A 6,649-nucleotide genomic window follows, 5' to 3' on the forward strand; every position below is an offset into this window, starting at 1 on the left:
AATCCGACAGTGTGCCATTTACTTTGACTCTCAGTGTCACACATAATGCTGCAACCCAGCCCATCATGCATTCCCCAGACCCATCCCCCTTAGCACCTCCGTCATGAATCCCCAGTTCATCCTGTCAAACGCCTTTTCGGCATCCATTGACAATATCACTCTTGGGGCCTTGTCAGGGCCGTGTTGCATCCAATGAAGGGTGTGTAATGCCCGAATGGTATTATCTCTGGCCTCACGGCCCTTCATAAATCCTGTCTGATCAGAGTGAACTAGTTTCACTATATGATCCTGTAACCGAAGAGCCAAAATTTTTGCTAAAACCTTAGTGTCTGAGTTTAACAAGGAGATGGGTCTGTAGTTCGCGCACTGTTGAGTATCTTTCCCTGGTTTAGGAAGTATCGTTATGTATGCCAACAAGGCCTCTGGAGGTAATGGATTGGAGGCATTAATTGAATTAAAGTAGCTACATAATGGGCCTCCTAATCTGGTAATAAATTTCTTATAATATGAATTGGTGAGCCCATCTGGTCCTGGGCTTTTACCTTTTGGCAGACTTGATATTACTTCATTTAATTCATTAATAAAAATTGGTCTATCTAATTCCTCCATCACCGTGGGCAGCAGCGAGGGCAGCGCTGAATTTTCTATATACTCTCGAATTTCTAATTTACGCTGTTCTCCCATCGCATTCAGTGAAACAGTATGAATAATATATAAAGCCTTATAAAATTTGTGAAATTCTGCCGCAATGGCTTGAGATTCCACTATCTTTTTATTTTGGACTATTGAGCTATGCACATGCCTGGATTCTTGCTGTTTTTAAAGCTGTCTAACAAGTAGCCGACCACATTTATAGCCCTGCTCATAAAACCGATGCGCATAGTATCTATGCTTGTTTTTAGCATTGCGGTCTAGGCATTGTGCTAAGTTATATCTCAAGTCCTCCAATTGTTGGGAATCTGCTGGGTCCAAGTGTCTTTTATGTTTGATTTCTAATTCATTCATCTCTTTCAATGAATCTACTATTTCTTTTTGTTTCTTTTTTTTTAATCCGTGACCCATGTGCTATCAGTTCGACCTAATCACTGATTTGTGGGCTTCCCAAACAGCCTGAAACTTCTCCAGGCATATTTGTTTCAAAATATGTTTTTATCTTACAAGATAAAGCCTCCACCACTTTATTATCGTCCAGTAAAGATTCATTCAACCGCCAAGTTCGTTCTAGGTGGCCTGCAGAAATTGGAAGGAAAGTCACTGTAATCGGAGCATGGTCTGAAATTGTTATTGGTTCTATAGTGAAAGAACGGGTCCTTTCAAGATAGAACTGGTCCACCAAAAAAAGATCTAGGCGAGAATACGTATCGTGTATTTTGGAATAATAACTATAATCCCTTTTCCCATAATGTGTTACACGCCATCCATCCACCAAGTGAAAGGAACGTAAGAGCTGTTTTAGATGCTTTAACGCTTTAAAAGATATGTGAGTTTTGCCCGTTGACGTATCTATCTTTGAATCTAGGGTAAGGTTAAAATCTCCCCCCAGCATCAAAAGGCCCTCCTTGAATTCCTCCAACAGCTTCAGAGTCTTTACAAGGAAATTGACCGTTCCGGTGTTTGGTGCATATATTGAGGCAAATGTATAGCAGAAGCCGTGTAGTCTTCCCTTTACAAACAGGAAGCGACCCTCTGGGTCTATTTGTGAGGCTATTACAACCAATGGACATGTCTTCCTAAAGGTTATGGTTACCCCCCTTGCTCTCGCAATCGGGGATGGTGCATGAAACCACTGGTTAAACACATGCACAGGCATGTTCGGAATGGAGTCCTTCACAAAGTGCGTCTCCTGCAAGAAAACCACGTCCCCCATAAGGTGGAGTAGTTCCTGCCAAAGACGACCCCTTTTTTGTGGTGAACATAAACCTCTCACGTTATATGATATCACCTTTATTGGGGCTGCCATATCCGATAATACTATTGCCCAATATAATCATCCAGTAGCTAGAGTGTCTCTTTGCTCCCAGCAGGTGTCCCCGGGGGGTGAAAAAAAAAGGGGAAGAATTCCAAAAAGAGAAGTAAACTCCCCCCCTACACCATCCCTCCCTCCCCATTTCCCCCCCCCTCTCCTCCGCCCCAATATTCCACTTTAGGGAATATGTACTAAACGATAAAGAACTCTGAGAGGGGATGTCTCCCCCCCCCAGACCTCTCCACCTTCCTGCTACACCGCAGGATATCAAGTCCCTTATATTGGACCTGGCCTACTGGGCGACCCATACCCATCCTCCCACGCATTAGTATATATCCCTCCCCCCAGTTCCGGGCATCATAATATATTCCCCTTTATTTATAACTGCATCCGGCTATTTGTCCCCTCTATAGAGACCTTCCCTATCATCCCTCTTACTCATATACACTATGCGGGGTAACCCCCCCCCTTTTTTCCCCTATAAATACGGGGAAAAAGGGGAAGAAGGAGCAGGGAAGAAAGGAGGAGAGGAAGAGAAAAAAAAAAACACCCACCTATTCATATGTTATTCACCTTAACAAACACCTCCATTCTGAAAATAATATCATATTCCCACCCCGTCCCCTCCCTCCATTACTTATCCTCTTATACACCAGACATCATGTCTTTCTATACACTGGGGGGACACAGGGGGTTTTTATCCTCCATCTTTACAATTCTCTCTTTATGTCGGATTAAATCACTAAAAAATATATATGTATACTCTTATATGGAATCCACCAGATCTTCTGTTGTTGTATATGCAATAGATATATCAAGAAGTCACATTTTTTCTAAAGGATGTATAAATGAGCCCACGTACACACACCTATAAACACAGTCCCCGTTTACAAAACTGACTGTGAGAAATATACATATACTGTATATACATAAGTGTGCCAAAACATACCTGATCACAGAAGTATGTGTAAATAAATAAATGAACCTGTGCTGTCTAACACCAACTGTGTGTAAAGAGCGTGTGCTCATATACGCATCCCATGTGTGTATTCTTATATGAGATCCACCAGATCTCTGTTGTTGTATATGCAATAGGTATATCATAAAATCACATACAATCCAAAGGGTGTATACGTGAGCCCATGTACACACACACACAAACACAATCCCTGTTTGCACACTTAACTGTGAACGTAGATCACAAATACAAGTAAACAGTTAAATATAAAAAAAAAAAAAACACAAAACAAAACAAAAAAAAAACAGAATTAAAGAAATGAATCCTCAAACCATTCCCTTTCCTATTCCCCTCCCCCCTCTATCTCAATTTCCCCACAAAGTGAACCCCATCACGTCTGTCATATTTCCTTATGTCCCTTTGATTGATTTCTACATTGGGATCTATTGGGCATTTGTTGCCATTGGGCAGGGCATTGTAGGGGGTTCATAAAATTATTCCTCCTCCAGTCCACAAAGTCAATTGGGGGTAAATCTAAAGTCTCTACAAACACTTGCAGATCCTCCTTAGTGCGCAGGGTTGCTGTCTTGCCATTTCGAGAGGCCGTGAGGCTAAACGGAACCCCCATAGATAGTCTCTACTGCGCATAGGGCCTCTAATAGAGGTTTAACATTCCATCGTCACATTAAGGTCCTACGTGATAAGTCAGGGTACAGAGATACATGTACTCCGTCCAAAATAATTTCAGATTTGCTTCGAGTTATTTTCATAATTGATTCCTTAACAGTATATTTATGTCATTGGCATATGGTATCTCTTGGCTTCTCAGAATTTGGGGTTACATTAGGGGGGACACGGTGAACCCTATCCACCTCAATGTTCTCTGGTGAGGAGTCCCCCATTATCTGGCGGAATAGTCTTTGAACAGTTGGGAGCAATTCAGGTGACCGAATCGTTTCAGGTAATCCTTTTATTGGAATATTTTGTCTACAATCTCTATTTTCATAATCGTCTAACTGGTCCCTGTAGAAATTCAGGGCTTCCTCATGTTGTTTTACAGTGTCTTGAATGTCTGCTACTGCTTGTACCACTGCTTCATGACTATTTTCTAGTGACTCTACCCTGTGACCCATTGCACGTGTATCCTCTCTGAGGTTTTCCACCGCTTGTTGACACGACTGTTCCACCGCTGATATCAGTTCCTGGATATCTGATTTAGTGGGAAGGGACCTTAAAAGCTCTCTAATGTCCAGCTCCAGACCCTCTAGACCCCCACCTGTCCCTACAGATAGTTTATTTCCATATTGTATTGGGACAAAGCTAGGGGTTTTGGTCTGTGCTACTGATCCCTCTCCAGGGGAGCCTGGTCCATCCACATTCTTTCCCATACCAGCCCCCACACTTTCTTCCTCCGACCCTGGGGGAGTCCTATCCTTTGTGGATACTTCCTCACTGAGGTTCAATACTGTCCTGTCTCCCCTGTTCCTACTAACCACTTGGGTCTTTAATGCACTTTGCTCTTGTACCTGGGAGTCCTGCTGCACTTTAGATGGGCCATCTCTCCTTCTCTCTGTTCCAGAGTCCGCTTTCATTGGAGTTTCTCCATATCACAGACCGCTCCGGCTGGGGGATTGGAGATCCGGCTGTCTCTATCACTGGGGGTCCGCGCTTTTTACTGTGCTGCCATCTCTGTAAGCCGTCCTTCCTCTTCCCAGCCCTGCAGATCTTTGCTCTGTGGTTTGCATACCGCGACCCGGTGTCGTCATTCTCTGATCCGTTTTCCTCGGATCTCGCCCGTTCACTGAGCGGCTCCCGCCGAGGTCCGCCGTACATGGAGAGAGGTATGATCTTATTCCTCCATCTTGTTGTGCTGCCTGCTTGCGTGTTGGCATGTCTCTGCTAAGCTCAGTAGGCTGAAGGGCTGGAGCGCTGGGAGGTTCCCAATCAGCCTCACTCACAGCCATTGCAGATTAGCTCATAGCCCGGGGAGGTGTAGAGTGGAGGGCGTTACTCAGCACATCCACTCACACAGGTAAATGAATTCTTTTTAACCTCAATAGTTCTGACAATATACAGACACTTTCATGTACCAGCATCTGGCTTTACGGGAAAATAAGTAGAGCTTCATTATCTGGTCATTGAAGTCCACCCCTCCCATATAAAGATTATATACGTGGACACAGAGAGGCTCTTCAACTACATCAGATACCGTGCAAATTTGAACCATAGTTTCTGCATTAATGGAATTAACCACTTGCCGCCCACCCACCATCAAATGACAATGGGGTGGCTCTCGTTCTGGGTGGACGTTATATGACAGCGCCAAGAACGGCCGCTCTCGCGTGCCCATGGGGTGATCGCGGCTGCGCCGTGTTGCTAGAACTCAGGGGGGACCCCGATCTCTGTAAAGAGCCGCCGCCTCAGCTCTTTAGCCATGTGATCGGCTGTGTCCAATCACAGCGGGTCACATGTAAACACGGAGATGCCGGTAATCGGCGCTCCTCGCTTCACACTGACAGAGTGTGAGAAGAGGAGAGCCAATCAGCGGCATCTCCTCGCAGAGGACATCTAGGTATGTAATCAGGGCACCGATAATCAGTGTCCTGATTACAATAAAGCCCACACAATGCCAGCAATCAGTGCCCACCAGTGCCAGCAATCAGTGCCCACCAGTGCCAGCAATCAGTGCCCACAAGTGCCAGCAATCAGTGCCCACCAGTGCCAGCAATCAGTGCCCACCAATGCCAGCAATCAGTGCCCACCAGTGCCAGCAATCAGTGCCCACCAGTGCCAGCAAACAGTGCTTATTAGTGATGTCCATCACTGCTGCCCATCAGTGCCACCTATCTGTGCCCAGTGCCACCCATCAGTGCCTATAAGTGAGGCATATTTGTGCCTTCCCATCAGTGCCCATCAGTGAAGAAGAAAAATTACAAAATTTACTGACAGAAACTGAGAAAAACCTTTATTTTTTTCAACATTTTCGGTCTTTATTTTTAGAAAAAAGATAAAAAATCCAGACGTGATTAAATACCACCAAAATAAAGCTCTATTCGTGTGAAGAAAATGATTAAAAAAAATCACATGGTTATTATATAAAAAAAAATGACATGTAGAGCCTGTGGCCCTATCACAGAGCTTCTACATTTGGACCCCAGATCTGGTACACTTGCTGGGGAGATGCTGTTTGATTGGAAGGTGACCAGTGAAATGTATGATGGACTCATCTATTTAGATGGTTTGTTGGGGCGTATACACATCTGAAAATTTCTGAGAGAAGTGGTTTATGAGGGGCGGAATTTTGTAAAGCTGATCATATTCAGGGTCACCCCGAGGACGACAAAGTGTGTGATCTCTAAAATACATAAAACGCATTATCATCTCATATCTATGCCTGGGCATTGCAGCAGAGAACACGGGCATATGATGAATCGGGTCTCTGGACCAATATGATTGCAGCTCATTCTTTTTAGTAACGCCCATGTTGAGTTTTAGGCCCAAAAAAGTTCAACATTTATAAACCTTGATAGGTCTCCAAAAATCTAGGGGAGTTGTTAAATTTGGGCGTGGCCTCGCAGTGCTTGCCATCACGCATCCCATGTTTGCACGGGCGTTCAGCCTTTGTTTTTATGCCGGCTTTTTTATATCTAACGATTTTTATACTTGTATTTTTGTATTAAGACCTTTGGTCTACCCAAGTAATAAACTCCTTACTATTACTACTA

The 6,649-nt window shown here is 44.1% G+C and overlaps 2 protein-coding genes across 2 annotated transcripts in view; one reads left to right on the forward strand and one right to left on the reverse strand.

Moving 5' to 3' along the window:
- The window catches only part of LOC141122060 (uncharacterized), a 396,180-nt gene that overhangs the window by 238,401 nt on the left and 151,130 nt on the right, over window positions 1–6,649 (reverse strand). The window lies entirely within an intron of this gene.
- The window catches only part of LOC141122052 (uncharacterized), an 85,893-nt gene that overhangs the window by 25,444 nt on the left and 53,800 nt on the right, over window positions 1–6,649 (forward strand). The window lies entirely within an intron of this gene.

Source organism: Aquarana catesbeiana, unplaced genomic scaffold (assembly GCF_042186555.1).
Source record: "Aquarana catesbeiana isolate 2022-GZ unplaced genomic scaffold, ASM4218655v1 unanchor237, whole genome shotgun sequence".
Taxonomy (NCBI): domain Eukaryota; kingdom Metazoa; phylum Chordata; class Amphibia; order Anura; family Ranidae; genus Aquarana; species Aquarana catesbeiana.